The sequence below is a fragment of the Arachis stenosperma genome, chromosome 9 (assembly GCF_014773155.1).
Source record: "Arachis stenosperma cultivar V10309 chromosome 9, arast.V10309.gnm1.PFL2, whole genome shotgun sequence".
Lineage (NCBI taxonomy): Eukaryota > Viridiplantae > Streptophyta > Magnoliopsida > Fabales > Fabaceae > Arachis > Arachis stenosperma.
This window is the reverse complement of record NC_080385.1, coordinates 149649482-149668749: the sequence shown is the minus strand read 5'-3', so window position 1 is coordinate 149668749 and position 19268 is coordinate 149649482. Positions and strand designations below refer to the sequence as shown.

The following is a 19268-nucleotide window of genomic DNA, read 5'->3' as shown; positions in this document are numbered from 1 at the left end:
GGGGGTTCAACACCAAACTTAGAGTTTGGTTGTGGCCTCCCAACACCAAACTTAGAGTTTGACTGTGGGGGCTCTGTTTGACTCTGAGTTGAGAGAAGCTCTTCATGCTTCCTCTCCATGGTGACAGAGGGATATCCTTGAGTCTTAAACACAAAGGATTCTTCATTCACTTGAATGATCAGTTCACCTCCATCAACATCAATCACAGCCTTTGCTGTGGCTAGGAAGGGTCTGCCAAGGATGATGGATTCATCCATGCACTTCCCAGTCTCTAGGACTATGAAATCAGCAGGGATGTAATGGTCTTCAATCTTCACCAAAACATCCTCTACAAGTCCATAAGCTTGTTTTCTTGAATTGTCTGCCATCTCTAGTGAGATTCTTGCAGCTTGCACCTCAAAGATCCCTAGCTTCTCCATTACAGAGAGAGGCATGAGGTTTACACTTGACCCTAAGTCACACAGAGCCTTCTTGAAGGTCATGGTGCCTATGGTACAAGGTATTGAAAACTTCCCAGGATCTTGTCTCTTTTGAGGTAATTTCTGCCTAGACAAGTCATCCAGTTCTTGGGTGAGCAAAGGAGGTTCGTTCTCCCAAGTCTCATTTCCAAATAACTTGTCATTTACCTTCATGATTGCTCCAAGGTATTTAGCAACTTGCTCTTCAGTGACATACTCATCTTCTTCAGAGGAGGAATACTCGTCAGAGCTCATGAATGGCAGAAGTAAGTCCAATGGAATCTCTATGGTCTCATTTTGAGCCTCAGATTCCCATGGTTCCTCATTGGGGAACTCATTGGAGGTCAGTGCACGCCCATTGAGGTCTTCCTCAGTGGCGTTCACTTCCTTTCCTTCCTCTCCAAATTCGGCCATGTTGATGGCCTTGCACTCTCCTTTTGGATTTTCTTCTGTATTGCTTGGAAGAGTACTAGGAGGGAGTTCAGTAATTTTCTTACTCAGCTGTCCCACTTGTGCCTCCAAATTCCTAATGGAGGACCTTGTTTCAGTCATGAAACTTTGAGTGGTTTTTATTAGATCAGAGACCATGGTTGCTAAGTCAGAGTGGTTCTGCTTAGAGTTCTCTGTCTGTTGCTGAGAAGATGATGGAAAAGGCTTGCCATTGCTAAACCTATTTCTTCCACCATTATTGTTGTTGAAACCTTGTTGAGGTCTCTGTTGATCCTTCCATGAGAAATTTGGATGATTTCTCCATGAAGAATTATAGGTGTTTCCATAGAGTTCTCCTAGGTAATTCACCTCTTCCATTGAAGGGTTCTCAGGATCATAAGTTTCTTCTTCAGATGAAGCATCCTTAGTACTGCTTGGTGCATTTTGCATTCCAGACAGACTTTGAGAAATCAAATTGACTTGTTGAGTCAATATCTTGTTCTGAGCCAGAATGGCATTCAGAGTATCAATCTCAAGAACTCCTTTCTTCTGATTTGTCCCATTGTTCACAGGATTCCTTTCAGAAGTGTACATGAATTGGTTATTTGCAACCATTTCAATTAGTTCTTGAGCTTCTGTAGGCGTCTTCTTCAGATGAAGAGATCCTCCAGCAGAGCTATCCAAAGACATCTTGGATAGTTCAGAGAGACCATCATAGAAAATACCTATGATGCTCCATTCAGAAAGCATGTCAGAAGGACATTTTCTGATCAATTGTTTGTATCTTTCCCAAGCTTCATAGAGGGATTCTCCATCCTTCTGTCTGAAGGTTTGGACTTCCACTCTAAGCTTACTCAATTTTTGAGGTGGAAAGAACTTTGCCAAGAAGGCATTGACTAGCTTTTCCCATGAGTCCAGGCTTTCTTTAGGTTGTGAGTCCAACCATGTCCTAGCTCTGTCTCTTATAGCAAAAGGGAATAGCACAAGTCTGTAGACCTCAGGGTCAACCCCATTAGTCTTGACAGTGTCACAGATTTGCAAGAACTCAGCTAAAAACTGATGAGGATCTTCCAATGGAAGTCCATGGAACTTGCAATTCTGTTGCATTAGAGAAACTAATTGAGGCTTAAGCTCAAAGTTGTTTGCTCCAATGGCAGGGATAGAGATGCTTCTCCCATAGAAGTCGGGAGTAGGTGCAGTAAAGTCACCCAGCACCTTCCTTGCATTGTTTGCATTGTTGTTGTTTTCGGCTGCCATGTCTTTTTCTTTGAAGATTTCTGTTAGGTCCTCTACAGAGAGTTGTGCCTTAGCTTCTCTTAGCTTTCGCTTCAAGGTCCTTTCAGGTTCAGGGTCAGCTTCAACAAGAATGCTTTTGTCTTTGTTCCTGCTCATATGAAAGAGAAGAGAACAAGAAAATGTGGAATCCTCTATGTCACAGTATAGAGATTCCTTGAGGTGTCAGAGAAGAAGAAAAATAGAAGGAAGAAGGAGAAGAATTCGAACTTAGTTAGATAGAGTTCAAATTGTGCATTGAGGAGGAGTGGTACTCCATAAATAGAAGGATGTGAGAAGAGGGGAAGAGATTTTTCGAAAATAAAATAAAAAAAAAGATTTTAAAAACATTTTGAAAAACTTTAATTTGATTTTCGAAAATCAAGAGTGAGAAAGAGATCAAGTAATTTTTGAAAAAGATTTTGAAATTAGAAATCAAAAAGATATGATTAAAAACTGTTTTGAAAAAGATGTGATTAAAAAGATATGATTAAAAAGTTATGGTTTTAAAAAGATATGATTGAAAAGATATGATTTGAAAACAATTTTAAAAAAAAAAGATTTGATTTTAAAAATTAATGACTTGCCTAACAAGAAAAGATATGATTCAAACATTAAACCTTTCTCAACAGAAAAGGCAGCATACTTGAAATGTTCAATCAAATCATTAATTGTTAGCAAGTATCTTTGAAAGAGAAAGAAATTGATTTTGAAAAAGATTTGATTGAAAAGATATGATTTGAAAAAGATTTGATTTTGAAAAACTTTGAAAACTTGAAAAAAAATCTGAATTAAAAACAGAATCTTCCCTCTTGTGCCATCCTGGCGTTAAACGCCCAGAATGGTGCACATTCTGGCTTTTAACGCCCAATGCACTACCTTTTTGGGCGTTAAACGCCCAACCAGGCACCCTGGCTGGCGTTTAAACGCCAGTCTGTTCTTCTTCACTGGGCGTTTTGAACGCCCAGCTTTTTCTGTGTAATTCCTTTGCTGCATGTTCTGAATCTTCAGTTCCCTGTACTATTGACTTGAAAATAGAACCAAGATCAAATAAACAATGCATGCAAGACACCAAACTTAAAATTAGACACTAGACTCAAACAAGAAACATAAAATATTTTTGGTTTTTATGATTTTGAAATTTTTTTGTGCTTTTTCGAAAATTATATGAAAATAGAAAATGAAGGTTTCAGAATTCTTAATTTGAATTCCAGGAATCATTGCAATGCTAGTCTAAGACTCCGGTCCAGGAATTAGACATGGCTTCACAGCCAGCCAAGCTTTCAAAGAAAGCTTCGGTCCAAAACACTAGACATGGCCAATGGCCAGCCAAGCCTCAGCAGATCATTGCTCCAACAGCAAGATTGATAGAAATCAACAAGCTCTTGTGATGATAAGTTGAAACCTCGGTCCAATAAGATTAGACATGGCTTCTTAGCCAGCCAGATTTCAACAGATCATCATGAAACTCTAAAACTCATTCTTAAGAACTCTGAAAAAAAAATACCTAATCTAAGCAACAAGATGAACCGTCAGTTGTCCATACACGAAACAATCCCCGGCAACGGCGCCAAAAACTTGGTGTGCGAAATCGTGATCACTACAACTTCGCACAACTAACCAGCAAGTGCACTGGGTCGTCCAAGTAATAAACCTTACGCGAGTAAGGGTCAATCCCACGGAGATTGTTGGTATGAAGCAAGCTATGGTCACCTTGTATATCTTAGTCAGGCAGACTCAAATGGGTATAGATGATGAACAAAACATAAAGATAAAGATAGAGATACTTATGTATATCATTGGTGAGAGCTTCAGATAAGCGTATGAAGATACTGTCCCTTCCGTCTCTCTGCTTTCCTACTGTCTTCATCCAATCCTTCTTACTCCTTTCCATGGCAAGCTTATGCAAGGGTTTCACCGTTGTCAGTGGCTACCTCCCATCCTCTCATTGGAAATGTTCAACGCACCCTGTCACGGCACGGCTATCCATCTGTCGGTTCTCAATCAGGCCGGAATAGAATCCAGTGATTCTTTTGTCTGTCACTAACGCCCCGCCCTCAGGAGTTTGAAGCACGTCACAGTCATTCAATCATTGAATCCACTCAGAATACCACAGACAAGGTTAGACCTTCCGGATTCTCTTGAATGCCGCCATCAGTTCTTGCCTATACCACGAAGACTCTGATCTCACGGAATGGCTGGCTCGTTTGTCAGGCGAGCGCTCGGTTGTCGGCGATCAACCATGCATCGTGTATCAGGAATCCAAGAGATATTCACTCAATCTAAGGTAGAACGGAGGTGGTTGTCAGTCACACGTTCATAGGTGAGAATGATGATGAGTGTCACGGATCATCACATTCATCAAGTTGAAGAACAAGTGATATCTTGGAACAAGAACAAGCGGAATTGAATAGAAGAACAATAGTATTGCATTAATACTCGAGGTACAGCAGAGCTCCACACCTTAATCTATGGTGTGTAGAACTCCACCGTTGAAAATACATAAGAACAAAGTCTAGGCATGGCCGAATGGCCAGCCTCCCAAAGTGATCAAAAGATCTAAAGATCAAAAGATTCCAAAGATCAGAAGATTCCAAATACAATAGTAAAAGGTCCTACTTATAGAGAACTAGTAGCCTAAGGTTTACAAAGATGAGTAAATGACATAAAAATCCACTTCCGGGCCCACTTGGTGTGTGTTTGGGCTGAGCAATGAAGCATTTTTCATGTAGAGACTCTTCTTGGAGTTAAACGCCAGCTTTGGTGCCAGTTTGGGCGTTTAACTCCCATTCTTGTGCCAGTTCCGGCGTTTAACGCTGAGAATTCTGAAGGTGATTTTGAACGCCGGTTTGGGCCATCAAATCTTGGGCAAAGTATGGACTATCATATATTGCTCGAAAGCCCAGGATGTCTACTTTCCAACGCCGTTGAGAGCGCGCCAATTGGGCTTCTATAGCTCCAGAAAATTTACTTCGAGTGCAGGGAGGTCAGAATCCAACAGCATCTGCAGTCCTTTTTAGTCTCTGAATCAGATTTTTGCTCAGGTCCCTCAATTTCAGCCAGAAAATACCTGAAATCACAGAAAAACACACAAACTCATAGTAAGGTCCAGAAAAGTGAATTTTAACTAAAAACTAATAAAAATATACTAAAAACTAACTAGATCATACTAAAAACATACTAAAAACAATGCCAAAAAGCGTATAAATTATCCGCTCATCACTTACCTCAAGATTAATTGTATGGGTTTTTTAGAGCTCTCTGCGGTGAACACGTGGCCATAAACGGTGCGGCAATCGGAGCTCTAGATCAAAAGTTATGGTGGTTTGAAGATCAAGGGAGAGATAGAACTTGAGAGAGTGTTCTTCCCTCCATGGCCTCCATTTCAGCGTGTTTAGTGTCTCAAATGAGGAGAAAGAGTGCTGAAAACTAGGGTTTTGGTTTAGTTATGTTGGGCCAAGGGCCCACTTTGGGTCCGGTTGGTCCAGTTTGGCCCGTTCGGTCTAATCTTGGTCCGAATTCTATAAAATTGGTACCGAAATTCTTGTCTCAATCTCCTCTATCACATTTAGCCATAAAAATCACATTTTGGGCTTTCTATAATAAATTCTCATTTATGGGTTAATTAGCCGTTAATTAACCGGGTTTTACATTCTACCCACCTAATTGGGAATTTTGCCCACAAAATTCAAATGCAATTACCTGAGAATAAGTGCGGATAATCCGTTTGCATCTCCGACTCAAGTTCCCAAGTGTGTTCCTCAACACCGCCTCGACTCCATGCCACTTTGACTAATGAAACCTCTTTTCCACGCAACTGTTTGATACTAGTATCATCAATTCTGACTGGAGCCACTGGAAGCGTCAAATCTTCCCTTAACTAAACCGACTCAGGTTCTAACACATGGCTAGCATCAGGAGTGTACTTCCGAAGCTGCGACACGTGAAACACGTCGTGCAGGTTCGAAAGATGAGGTGGTAGAGCCATCCGATACGCCACCGGTCCAACCTTCTCCAGGATTTGAAATGGACCAATGTATCAAGGATTCAACTTCTTTGCTTTAATCGCCCTACCTACTCCCGTGGTCGGAGTAACCTTAAGGAAGACATGGTCTCCTTCCTCAAATTCTAAGGGCTTTCACCTCTGATCGGCGTAACTCTTTTGATGACTCTGCGCCGTAAGCATCCTATCTCGGATTTTCTTGACTTGTTCAGTGGTCTCAGCTATCATTTCTGGCCCCAACAAGCCTTTCTCCTCAGCTTCATACCAACATAGCGGAGATTGACATTTCCTCCCATACAAGGCCTCATACGGAGCCATTCCGATGCTCGCATGATAACTATTATTGTATGCAAACTCCACTAATGGCATATACCGATCCCAACTCACCGGTTGGTCCAAAACACAAGCTCTCAACATATCCTCTAGTGTTTGGATCGTCCTCTCGGATTGACCATCTGTTTGAGGATGGTAAGCCGTGCTCAAACTTAATCGGGTTCCAAAAGCTTTCTGAAATGCACCCCAAAACCTTGAAGTGAAACGAGGATCTCTATCAGAGATTATAGTAGCAGGTACACCATGAAGTCTCACAATCTCCTTTATGTATAACCGTGCTAGCTCCTCAAAGGTGTAAGTCATACGAATGGGTAAAAAGTGAGCTGACTTCGTCAGTCGGTCCACAATCACCCAGATAGCATCAAAACCAGACCTAGTCCTTGGTAATCCTGACACGAAGTCCATTGCAATACTTTCCCACTTCCATTGTGGAATCTCTAAGGGTTGCAATATTCCGGAAGGTCTTTGATGTTCAATCTTTACCTTTTGACAAGTTAAGCACTTTGAAACATATTCCGCCACATCATTCTTCATACCCGGCCACCAGAACATCGCCTTTAAATCATGGTACATCTTAGTACTTCCCGGTTGAATGGAGAATCCGCTTTTGTGTGCCTCTTTTAAAATATCTTGCCTCAAAGTGCCAACATCCGGCACAGTGATCCTACCCTTGAATCTCCATAACCCATCTTTTTCTTCCGACACTCTCCACTATTTTTCTTGCTCAATGGCCAGTAACACCTTCGACAATGCGTCATCATCCTTATGAGCCTTCAGAAGTTCGGACTTAAAGTCACTTGAGATTTCTAATCGGCTCAAACACAAAGTTTCGGATACTTCTCGAGCACCAATTTTTAGACTCTCGAATCCCTTGAGCAACTTCTCCTCTTGAAGCATCATCCAAGCCGCATATAATGACTTCCGACTTAACGCATCCGCCACTACATTCGCCTTTCCCGGATGGTAATTCAACTCAAAGTCGTAGTCCTTTAATAATTCCATCCACCTTCTCTGCCTCACATTAAGCTCTTTCTGATCAAAGAGATATTTCAAACTCTTGTGATCGGAGAAGACTTGGAACTTAACCCCAAAAAGATAATGCCTCCACACCTTTAAGGCAAACACAACCGCAACGAGTTCCAAATCGTGCGTAGGGTAACTAACTTCATGAGGTCTCAACTATCGTGAGGCATACGCCACCACATTATGATGCTGATCAGCACGCACCCTAGACTCTTCAATGAGGCATCACAGTACACCTCAAATGACTCGTTCTGCTCAGCTAACACTAACACAGGTGCAGTGGTCAACTTTTTCTTCAATGTCTGAAAGCTCTCCTCGCATTTAGGAGTCCAAACAAATGGAGTGTCTTTGCAGGTTAACTTTGTCATTGGCAAAGCTATATGTGAAAAGCCCTTGATAAACCTTCGGTAATAGCCAGCTAAGCCCAGAAAACTCCTTATCTCCGTTACGGTGGTTGGTTGCTTCCAATCCATCACAGCCTCCACCTTAGTTGGATCTACTGCTATTCCCTTCTTACTCACCACGTGACCCAAAAACTTCACCTCACTCTTCCAAAACTTACACTTAGACAGTTTTGCATAGAGTTTCTTCTCCTTTAGAATCTGCAACACGGTCCTCAAGTGTTCCGTATGCTCTTCTTCAGTTTTGGAATAAATTAGTATGTCGTCAATGAAGACAACAACAAATTTATCCAGAAACGGACGGAAAACTCTGTTCATGTAATCCATGCACTGCTGGAGCATTTGTCAACCCAAAAGACATTACAGTGTACTCGTAATGACCATAACGAGTTCTGAAAGTGGTCTTAGGGATATCCTCACCCCTCACCCTTATCTGGTGATAACCGGATCGCAAATCGATCTTGGAGAAAACTCCAGCTCCTTGTAACTTGGTGCACGAAATTGTGATCACTACTTTTCACAACACAAATAATCCCTAGTAATGGCCCCAAAGACTTGGTGCTCAATACCATGGCATAAACACAACTTCGCACAACTAACCAGCAAGTGCACTGGGTCGTCCAAGTAATAAACCTTACGCGAGTAAGGGTCGATCCCACGGAGATTGTTGGTATGAAGCAAGCTATGGTCACTTTGTAAATCTTAGTCAGGCAGGCTCAAATGGTTATGGATGACATATGAATAAAACATAAAGATAAAGATAGAGATACTTGTGTAATTCATTGGTGAGAACTTCAGATAAGCGAATGGAGATGCTTTGTCCCTTCCGTCTCTCTGCTTTCCTACTATCTTTATCCAATCCTTCTTACTCCTTTCCATGGCAAGCTGTATGTTGGGCATCACCGTTGTCAATGGCTACAGTCCCGTCCTCTCAGTGGAAATGTTCAACGCACCCTGTCACGGCACGGCTATCCAGCTGTCGGTTCTCGATCATGTCGGAATAGAATCCAGTGATTCTTTTGCGTCTGTCACTAACGCCCCACAATCGCGAGTTTGAAGCTCGTCACAATCATTCAATCATTGAATCCTACTCAGAATACCACAGACAAGGTTTAGACCTTCCGGATTCTCTTGAATGCCGCCATCAATTCTAGCTTATACCACGAAGATTCCGATTAAAGAATCCAAGAGATAAACATTAGAGCCTTGTTTGCTTGTAGAACGGAGGTGGTTGTCAGTCACGCATTCATAAGTGAGAATGATGATGAGTGTCACATAATCATCACATTCATCAAGTTCTTGAGTGCGAATGAATATCTTGGAATAAGAACAAGCTGAATTGAATAGAAGAACAATAGTAATTGCATTAATACTCGAGGTACAGCAGAGCTCCACACCTTAATCTATGGTGTGTAGAAACTCCACCGTTGAAAATACATAAGAACAAGGTCTAGGCATGGCCGAATGGCCAGCCTCCCAATGATCTAAGATAGCATAAAACTACTCAAAGATAGCTACCAAGATCAAAATACAATAGTAAAAGGTCCTATTTATAGGGAACTAGTAGCTTAAGAATTACAAAGATGAGTAAAAGACATAAAAATCCACTTCCGGGCCCACTTGGTGTGTGCTTGGGCTGAGCATTGAAGCATTTTCGTGTAGAGACTCTTCTTGAAGTTAAACGCCAGCTTTTGTGCCAGTTTGGGCGTTTAACTCCCATTCTTGTGCCAGTTCCGGCGTTAAACACCGGGCAGTTTTGAGCTGATTTGGAACGCCGGTTTGGGCCATCAAATCTTGGGCAAAGTATGGATTATTATACATTGCTGGAATGCCCAGGATGTCTACTTTCCAACGCCGTTGAGAGCGCGCCAATTGGGCTTCTGTAGCTCCAGAAAATCCATTTCGAGTGGAGGGAGGTCAGAATCCAACAGCATCTGCAGTCCTTTTCAGTCTCTGAATCAGATTTTTGCTCAGGTCCCTCAATTTCAGCCAGAAAATACCTGAAATCACAGAAAAACACACAAACTCATAGTAAAGTCCAGAAAAGTAAATTTTAATTAAAAACTAATAAAAATATACTAAAAACTAACTAAATCATAATAAAAACATACTAAAAACAATGCCAAAAAGCGTATAAATTATCCGCTCATCACAACACCAAACTTAAATTGTTGCTTGTCCCCAAGCAACTGAAAATCAAATAAGATATAGAGAAGAGAATATGCAATGAACTCCAAAAACATCTATGAAGATCAGTATTAATTAGATGAGCGGGGCTTTTAGCTTTTTGCCTCTGAACAGTTTTGGCATCTCACTCTATCCTTTGAAATTCAGAATGATTGGCTTCTATAGGAACTCAGAATCCAGATAGTGTTATTGATTTTCCTAGTTAAGTATGATGATTCTTGAACACAACTACTTTATGAGTCTTGGCCGTGGCCCAAAGCACTCTGTCTTCCAGTATTACCACCGGATACATACATGCCACAGACAAATAATTGGGTGAACCTTTTCAGATTGTGACTCAGCTTTGCTAGAGTCCCCAATTAGAGGTGTCCAGGGTTCTTAAGCACACTCTTTTTGCCTTGGATCACAACTTTATTTCTTTCTTTTTCTTTCTTTTTCTCTTTCTTTTTCGTTTTTTTTCGTTTTTTTTCTTTTTTTTTGTATTCACTGCTTTTTCTTGCTTCAAGAATCATTTTTATGATTTTTCAGATCCTCAGTAACATGTCTCCTTTTTCATCATTCTTTCAAGAGCCAACAATTTTAACATTCATGAACAACAAATTCAAAAGACATATGCACTGTTCAAGCATACATTCAAAAAACAAAAGTATTGCCACCACATCAAAATAATTAATCTGTTATAAAATTTAAAATTCATGCAATTCTTCTCTTTTTCAATTAAGAACATTTTTCATTTAAGAAAGGTGATGGATTCATAGGACATTCATAACTTTAAGGCATAGACACTAAGACACTAATGATCACAAGACACAAATATAGATAAACATAAGCATAAAATTCAAAAAACAAGAAAGTAAAGAATAAGGAGATTAAAGAACGGGTCCACCTTAGTGATGGCTTGTTCTTCCTCTTGAAGGTCTTATGGAGTGCTTGAGCTCCTCAATGTCTCTTCCTTGTCTTTGTTGCTCCTCTCTCATGATTCTTTGATCTTCTCTAATTTCATGGAGGAGGATGGAATGTTCTTGGTGCTCCACCCTTAGTTGTCCCATGTTGGAACTCAGTTCTCCTAGGGAGGTGTTGATTTGCTCCCAATAGTTTTGTGGAGGAAAGTGCATCCCTTGAGGCATCTCAGGAATTTCATGATGAGTGGGATCTCTTGTTTGCTCCATCCTTTTCTTAGTGATGGGCTTGTCCTCATCAATGGGGATGTCTCCCTCTATGTCAACTCCAACTGAATAACAGAGGTGACAAATGAGATGAGGAAAGGCTAACCTTGCCAAGGTAGAGGACTTGTCCGCCACCTTGTAAAGTTCTTGGGCTATAACCTCATGAACTTCTACTTCTTCTCCAATCATGATACTATGGATCATGATGGCCCGGTCTAGAGTAACTTCAGACCGGTTGCTAGTGGGAATGATTGAGCGTTGGATAAACTCCAACCATCCTCTAGCCACGGGCTTGAGGTCGTGCCTTCTTAGTTGAACCGGCTTCCCTCTTGAATCTCTCTTCCATTGGGCGCCCTCTTCACAAATGTCTATGAGGACTTGGTCCAACCTTTGATCAAAGTTGACCCTTCTAGTGTAAGGGTGTTTATCTCCTTGCATCATGGGCAAGTTGAATGCCAACCTTACATTTTCCGGACTAAAATCTAAGTATTTCCCCCGAACCATTGTAAGCCAATTTTTTGGGTTTGGGTTCACACTTTGATCATGGCTCTTGGTGATCCATGCATTGGCATAGAACTCTTGAACCATTAAGATTCCGACTTGTTGAATGGGGTTGGTAAGAACTTCCCAACCTCTTCTTCGAATCTCATGTCGGATCTCCGGATATTCACTCTTTTTGAGTTTGAAAGGGACCTCGGGGATCACCTTCTTCAAGGCCACAACTTCATAGAAGTGGTCTTGATGCACCCTTGAGATGAATCTCTCCATCTCCCATGACTCGGAGGTGGAAAGCTTTTGCCTTCCCTTTCCTCTTTCTAGAGGTTTCTCCGGCCTTGGATGCCATAAATGGTTATGGAAAAACAAAAAGCAATGCTTTTACCACACCAAACTTAAAAGGTTTGCTCGTCCTCGAGCAAAAGAAGAGAGAAGAGAGTAGAAGAGGAAGAAATAGAGGAGATGGAGATGGCTTATGGTTCGGCCAAAGGGGGAGAAGTAGTGTTTAGGTTGTGTGAAAATGAAGGAGTGAAGATGGGTTTATATAGAGGTGGAGAGAGGAGTAGGTTTCGGCTATGGGAGGGAAAGTGGTTTAAATTTGAATGGTGAGGTAGGTGAGGTTTTATGAAGGGTGGATGTGAGTGGTGAAGAGAAAGATGGGATTTGATAGATGAGGAGTTTTTGGGAAAGAGGTGTTGAGGTGATTAGTGAATGGGTGAAGAAGAGAGAGGGTGGTGGGGTAGGTGGGGATCCTGTGGGGTCCACAGATCCTGAGGTGTCAAGAAAAATTCAACCCTGCACCAAGTGGCGTGCAAAAAATGCACCCTTTGCCAATTCTGGCATTAAACGCCGGGCTGGTGCCCATTTCTGGCGTTTAACGCCAGCTTCTTGCCCTTTCCTGGCGTTTAACGCCAGTCTGGTGCCCCTTTCTGGCGTTAAACGCCCAGAATGGTGCCAGACTGGGCGTTAAACGCCCATTTGCTTGCTTCACTGGCGTTTAAACGCCAGCAAATTCTCCTCCAGGGTGTGCTATTTTTCTTTCTATTTTTCATTCTGTTTTTGCTTTTTCAATTGATTTTGTGACTTCTCATGATCATCAACCTACAGAAAACATAAAATAACAAAGGAAAAATAGATAAAATATAACATTGGGTTACCTCCTAACAAGCGTGATGAGCGGATAATTTGTACGCTTTTTGGCATTGTTTTTAGTATGTTTTTGGTATATTTAGTTGAGTTTTTAGTATATTTTTATTAGTTTTTAGTTAAAATTCACTTTTCTGGACTTTACTATGAGTTTGTGTGTTTTTCTGTGATTTCAGGTATTTTCTGGCTGAAATTGAGGGACCTGAGCAAAAATCTGATTCAGAGACTGAAAAGGACTGCGGATGCTGTTGGATTCTGACCTCCCTGCACTCGAAGTGGATTTTCTGGAGCTACAGAAGCTCAATTGGCGCGCTCTCAACGGCGTTGGAAAGTAGACATCCTGGGCTTTCCAGCAATATATGATAGTCCATACTTTTCCCAAGATTTGATGGCCCAAACCGGCGTTCAAAGTCACCCTCAGAATTCCCAGCGTTAAACGCCGGAACTGGCACCAAAGTGGGAGTTAAACGCCCAAACTGGCACAAAAGCTGGCGTTTAACTCCAAGAAGAGTCTCTACACGAAAATGCTTCAATGCTCAGCCCAAGCACACACCAAGTGGGCCCGGAAGTGGATTTTTATGTCATTTACTCATCTTTGTAATTCTTAAGCTACTAGTTCCCTATATATAGGACCTTTTGCTATTTGTATTTTCATCTTTTGATCACTTTAGATCTTAGATCATTGGGAGGCTGGCCTCACGGCCATGCCTAGACCTTGTTCTTATGTATTTTCAACGGTGGAGTTTCTACACACCATAGATTAAGGTGTGGAGCTCTGCTGTACCTCGAGTATTAATGCAATTACTATTGTTCTTCTATTCAATTCAGCTTGTTCTTATTCCAAGATATTCATTCGCACTCAAGAACTTGATGAATGTGATGATTATGTGACGCTCATCATCATTCTCACTTATGAACAAGTGACTGACAACCACTTCTGTTCTACAAGCAAACAAGGCTCTAATGTTTATCTCTTGGGTTCTTTAACCGGAATCTTCGTGGTATAAGCTAGAATTGATGGCAGCATTCAAGAGAATCCGGAAGGTCTAACCTTGTCTGTGGTATTCTGAGTAGGATTCAATGATTGAATGACTGTGACGAGCTTCAAACTCCTGAAGGCGGCGTTAGTGCGACGCAAAAGAATCATGGATTCTATTCCGGCCTGATTGAGAACCGACAGATGGATAGCCGTGCCGTGACAGGTGCGTTGAACATTTCCACTGAGGGATGGGAGGTAGCCACTGACAACGGTGAAACCCTTGCATACAGCTTGCCATGGAAAGGAGTAAGAAGGATTGGAAGAAGACAGTAGGAAAGCAGAGAGACGGAAGGGACAAAGCATCTTCATACGCTTATCTGAAGCTCTCACCAATGATATACATAAGTATCTCTATCCTTATCTTTATGTTTTATTCATATTTCATCTATAACCATTTGAGTCTGCCTGACTAAGATTTACAAGGTGACCATAGCTTGCTTCATGCCAACAATCTCCGTGGGATCGACCCTTACTCGCGTAAGGTTTATTACTTGGACGACCCAGTGCACTTGCTGGTTAGTTGTGCGAAGTTGTGTTTATGCCATGGTATTGAGCACCAAATTTTTGGGGCCATTACTAGGGATTATTTGAGTTGTGAAAAAGTAGTGATCACAATTTCGTGCACCAAAGCGCTTCTTTAATGTCAGTAGCTTGACAGAGGGCTCTCATGGAGCCTCACAGATACTCAGAGCAATGTTGAAACCTCCCAACACCAAACTTAGAGTTTGAATGTGGGGGTTCAACACCAAACTTAGAATTTGGTTGTGGCCTCCCAACACCAAACTTAGAGTTTGACTGTGGGGGCTCTGTTTGACTCTGTTCTGAGAGAAGCTCTTCATGCTTCCTCTCCATGGTGACAGAGGGATATCCTTGAGCCTTAAACACAAAGGATTCTTCATTCACTTGAATGATCAATTCACCTCTGTCAATATCAATCACAGCCTTTGCTGTGGCTAGGAAGGGTCTGCCAAGGATGATGGATTCATCCATGCACTTCCCAGTCTCTAGGACTATGAAATCAGCAGGGATGTAATGGTCTTCAACCTTTACCAGAACATCCTCTACAAGTCCATAAGCTTGTTTCTTTGAATTGTCTGCCATCTCTAGTGAGATTCTTGCAGCTTGTACCTCAAAGATCCCAAGCTTCTCCGTTACAGAGAAAGGCATGAGGTTTATACTTGACCCTAGGTCACACAGAGCCTTCTTGAAGGTCATGGTGCCTATGGTACAAGGTATTAAAAACTTCCCAGGATCTTGTCTCTTTTGAGGTAATTTCTGCCTAGACAAGTCATCCAGTTCTTTGGTGAGCAAAGGAGGTTCGTTCTCCCAAGTCTCATTACCAAATAACTTGTCATTTAGCTTCATGATTGCTCCAAGATATCTAGCAACTTGCTCTTCAATGACATACTCATCCTCTTCAGAGGAAGAATACTTATCAGAGCTCATAAATGGCAGAAGTAAATCAAATGGAATCTCTATGGTCTCAGTGTGAGCCTCAGATTCCCATGGTTCCTCATTAGGGAACTCATTGGAGGTCAGTGGACGTCCATTGAGGTCTTCTTCAGTGGCGTTCACTGCCTCTTCCTCTTCTCCAAGTTCGGCCATGTTGATGGCCTTGCATTCTCCTTTAGGATTCTCTTCTGTATTGCTTGGAAGAGTACTAGGAGGGAGTTCAGTAATTTTCTTGCTCAACTGTCCCACTTTTGCCTCCAAATTCCTAATGGATGACCTTGTTTCAGTTATGAAACTTTGAGTGGTTTTAATTAGATCAGAGACCATGGTTGCTAAGTCAGAGTGGTTCTGCTTAGAATTCTCTGTCTGTTGCTGAGAAGATGATGGAAAAGGCTTGCCATTGCTAAACCTATTTCTTCCACCATTATTGTTGTTGAAACCTTGTTGGGGTCTCTGTGTAAATCATGTTGCTTGTATGCGAAGTTTGTATTCGTAGGTTTTGATGAATGACAAACCAACAAACGACATGAAAGACAAACCAACAAACAACTTGAATGAACAAGCATGTTGAAAGATCAACCAACATTCAACGTTGAGGAATGAAGAGTTGAAAGCAACACAACAACAACAAGAAACTCAAGTCCACAACATTTGAAGACAAGTATAGTGTCTTAGGACTTAGGTAACTTCTTGTTAAGAACCAATTGCTAAATCTCTCAACACACACTCACAAAATGTTTTGATGCACATCTTGCAATTCGATGCTAGCCAAATGGTTTAAAACTTGTTTTCAAAGGTACAAAAGCATAGGAATTGACTCCAACAAGTTTGAGATCAATCCTAAGTATTTTGAAGTGATTTTAAGCCATTCTTTAAGGTTTGCATCGATGCACACTCATCTTGCATCGATGCAAAGCATGCGACGACTTGTTGCATCAATGCAAAGATGTTTGCATCGATGCAACCTAGCTGAAAATTCAAATTTCAGCTTCAAAGACACATTTGCATCGATGCAAAGTGTTATGCATCGATGCAAATGATTCAAAAACATAAAAAACCGGCTAGTTTTGACAAAAGGCTCCATCCCATTAACTCCCCAACGTTTCTAAGGTTTGGGGAGTCTAAAATAGATGATTGAAGCCTTATTTCAGATACTTGAGTATTTGCAAACTATCTTGTTCATATTCTTTCATTCTACACATTTTTTAAGGTGTTATAATACACAATTTGAGAGAGCAATATCAATTGGTTCAATAGTGCTAAACTTGTAATCATACACTCTTCTAGAGAGTACTCATTTGTCTCAACAATTCTTTGAGAATTTTCTTGTACACCTTGTAAATTGGAGTGTGATCTCCAAGGTTGAGTCAAGAGTTATAAACACTATAGTCGGTGAGATACCAAAGAGGTATACTAAGTACTCAAGGCAAATCTTAGAGAAGGTATCTCTAAGTGGAGTGGGTTAGTATACGAGTGGTGATCATATACCGTGAGGTGTTAGAAACTAAGGACTCGGATTGTAAAAGGTTTTGCACGAGCACCTTGAAGCTTGGCAATAGTGGAACTTCTCAATAGCGATTGAGAAAGAAAGTGGACGTAGGACAGGATTGTGCCGAACCACTCTAAATAGCGTTTGCATCTCTCCAAACTCATCTCTTCAATATTATTGTCTTTTACCTTTGAGCAAATAAATTGTGATCGAAAAGTAGCTTCGTAAGTACTTAAGGAATAGCTTAAGTCCGATTGGTGAAAAACTTGATCAATTTATTTGAGTTGGTGTCTATTGGAAAGTAAAAGCTCCTTATAAATGCTTAGCAATTGAGTTAGCTCTTGGAAAAATACTAGTACAATAACACTTTGTATATTGTCTTTAACTTTCGCAAAAAGATTCATTGTTGTTGCAATACTCAATTCACCCCCCCTCTTGAGTAATTGTGCATAGGTTCTACAAGTGGTATCAGAGCTTAACCCTTTGAAAGACTTAACCGTTTAAGGGAAAAGATCATGGCAAGCACAAGCTTTAACAACAACAACACTAGTGAAGGTAACTCAACCGCTAGACCTCCTCTTTTTAGCGGAACAAATTACTCTTATTGGAAAAATAAGATGAGAATTTGGATCCATTCTCAAGATGTGAGAATTTGGAAAGTGATTGAGAATGGAAATAACATTCCAACAAAGACAACAAGCGCTAAAGAAGGAGAAGTCTCCGTCTCAAAGCAAGTACCGAAAGGAGATGATATAGTGACGATGATGGAAGAAAGTGGCAATGAATGATAAAGCCATCAACTTCATTCATTGTGCACTTAACGAGTATGATTATATGAAGATCTCTACATGTGAAACCGCTAAAGAGATTTGGGATAAACTCCAAATCACTTACGAAGGAATCGACCACGTTAAAGAATCAAAGGTATTTATGTTGGTTCATGAATGGGAAAATTTTAAAATGAAAGATGAAGAGAGCATTGAAGAAGCTCTTGAAAGACTCTCCAAGATCTTCAACAACCTAAGCATGCTTGGCACAAAATACAATGATAAACAAATTGTGACCAAGGTGCTTACAAGCCTTACACCAAAATGGAACTCCAAAGTGAACGCCATTGTGGAAGGAAGGCTCTATGATCAACTTACATTTGATCAACTATGAGGTAATCTTCTCACCTATGAAATGACTATGCTAAATAGACAAAAAGGTGAAGAAAGCAAGAAGAAAAGTCTCGCCCTTAAAACAACATCACTACAAGAAGAGAGTGATGATAATGAAGAAGAAGGAGATGAAGAATTTGCACTCTTATTAAAAAGATTCAATAAGTTTGCAATGAAGAAAAACTTCAAGAGCAAAACAAAGGTACCAAAATGCTATGAGTGTGGAGAAGTTGGACACATCAAACCCAATTGTCCAAAACTTCAAAAAGAGGACAAAAACAAGAAATTTAAGAAGAAGGAGAAAGCATACATATCATGGGAGAACGAGGATGAATCCGACTCCGATGACGACGAGGTTGCAAATCTTTGCTTAATGGCAAGTGAAGAAAAGGTTAGTGATGACAACTCCACTTCTTTTAATTTACAAGATGAATATGATGCCTTACTTGAGGTGTACACAAAACTTACCCAAGATTATTCTCTCCTAAAGAAAAAGAATATGGATCTTTTAAAACAAATGAGATGTTGAAAAACGAGAATATCAATCTTGGAAAAGATAAGTGTAGCACAAGTAGTGATCCATACAAATCTTGTAAAATGCATGAAAATGAAATTACAAATCTTAAGAACACTTTAGCTAAGTTCAATGAATCTTCAAAGAACTTAGATAAAATGTTGAAAAACCAAAAGCATGTTCATAATAAGGAAGGTTTAGGTTTTGAAAAGGAAAATTTAAAAATACTAAAACTCCTATTAGGCAACCGCAAGCCCAAAAGGCAAGCATGCCTAAAAGGAATGAAGCCTTTAAACATCCTCCTCAACATGCTTCATTTAGAAATTATAATCACAATGCATATAGATCAAAAGATGTTGCATTTAGGAAACAACCTAGGCAACCATTTAGAAACATGCATAAGATGCATAATCCAAATGTCATATGTCATTATTGTAATAAAGTAGGTCATATAGCACCCGTATGCTTTACTAGAATTAAACATATAAACTTTCGTAGTCAAGATACGAGATGGGCACCTTATGGGCATTATGCTCATACTAACCATCAAGGACCCAAATTCACTTGGGTACCTAAATCCCAATTTTAATTGTTTTGTAGGTACGTGTTGGAGCTAAGGATACAAATTGGTATGTTGATAGTGGATGCTCCAAACACATGACCGGCGATGAATCAAAGTTCACCGCAATAGAGCCTACAAA

At 40.6% G+C, this 19268-nt stretch overlaps 1 non-coding gene across 1 annotated transcript; it reads left to right on the top strand.

The window, feature by feature from the left end:
• The first annotated feature begins 1631 nt into the window (after positions 1-1631).
• LOC130953909 (small nucleolar RNA R71) lies at positions 1632-1739 on the top strand. Its single transcript, XR_009076069.1, has one exon. It is a non-coding gene; the product is annotated as a small nucleolar RNA R71 (small nucleolar RNA).
• Positions 1740-19268: the final 17529 nt, after the last annotated feature.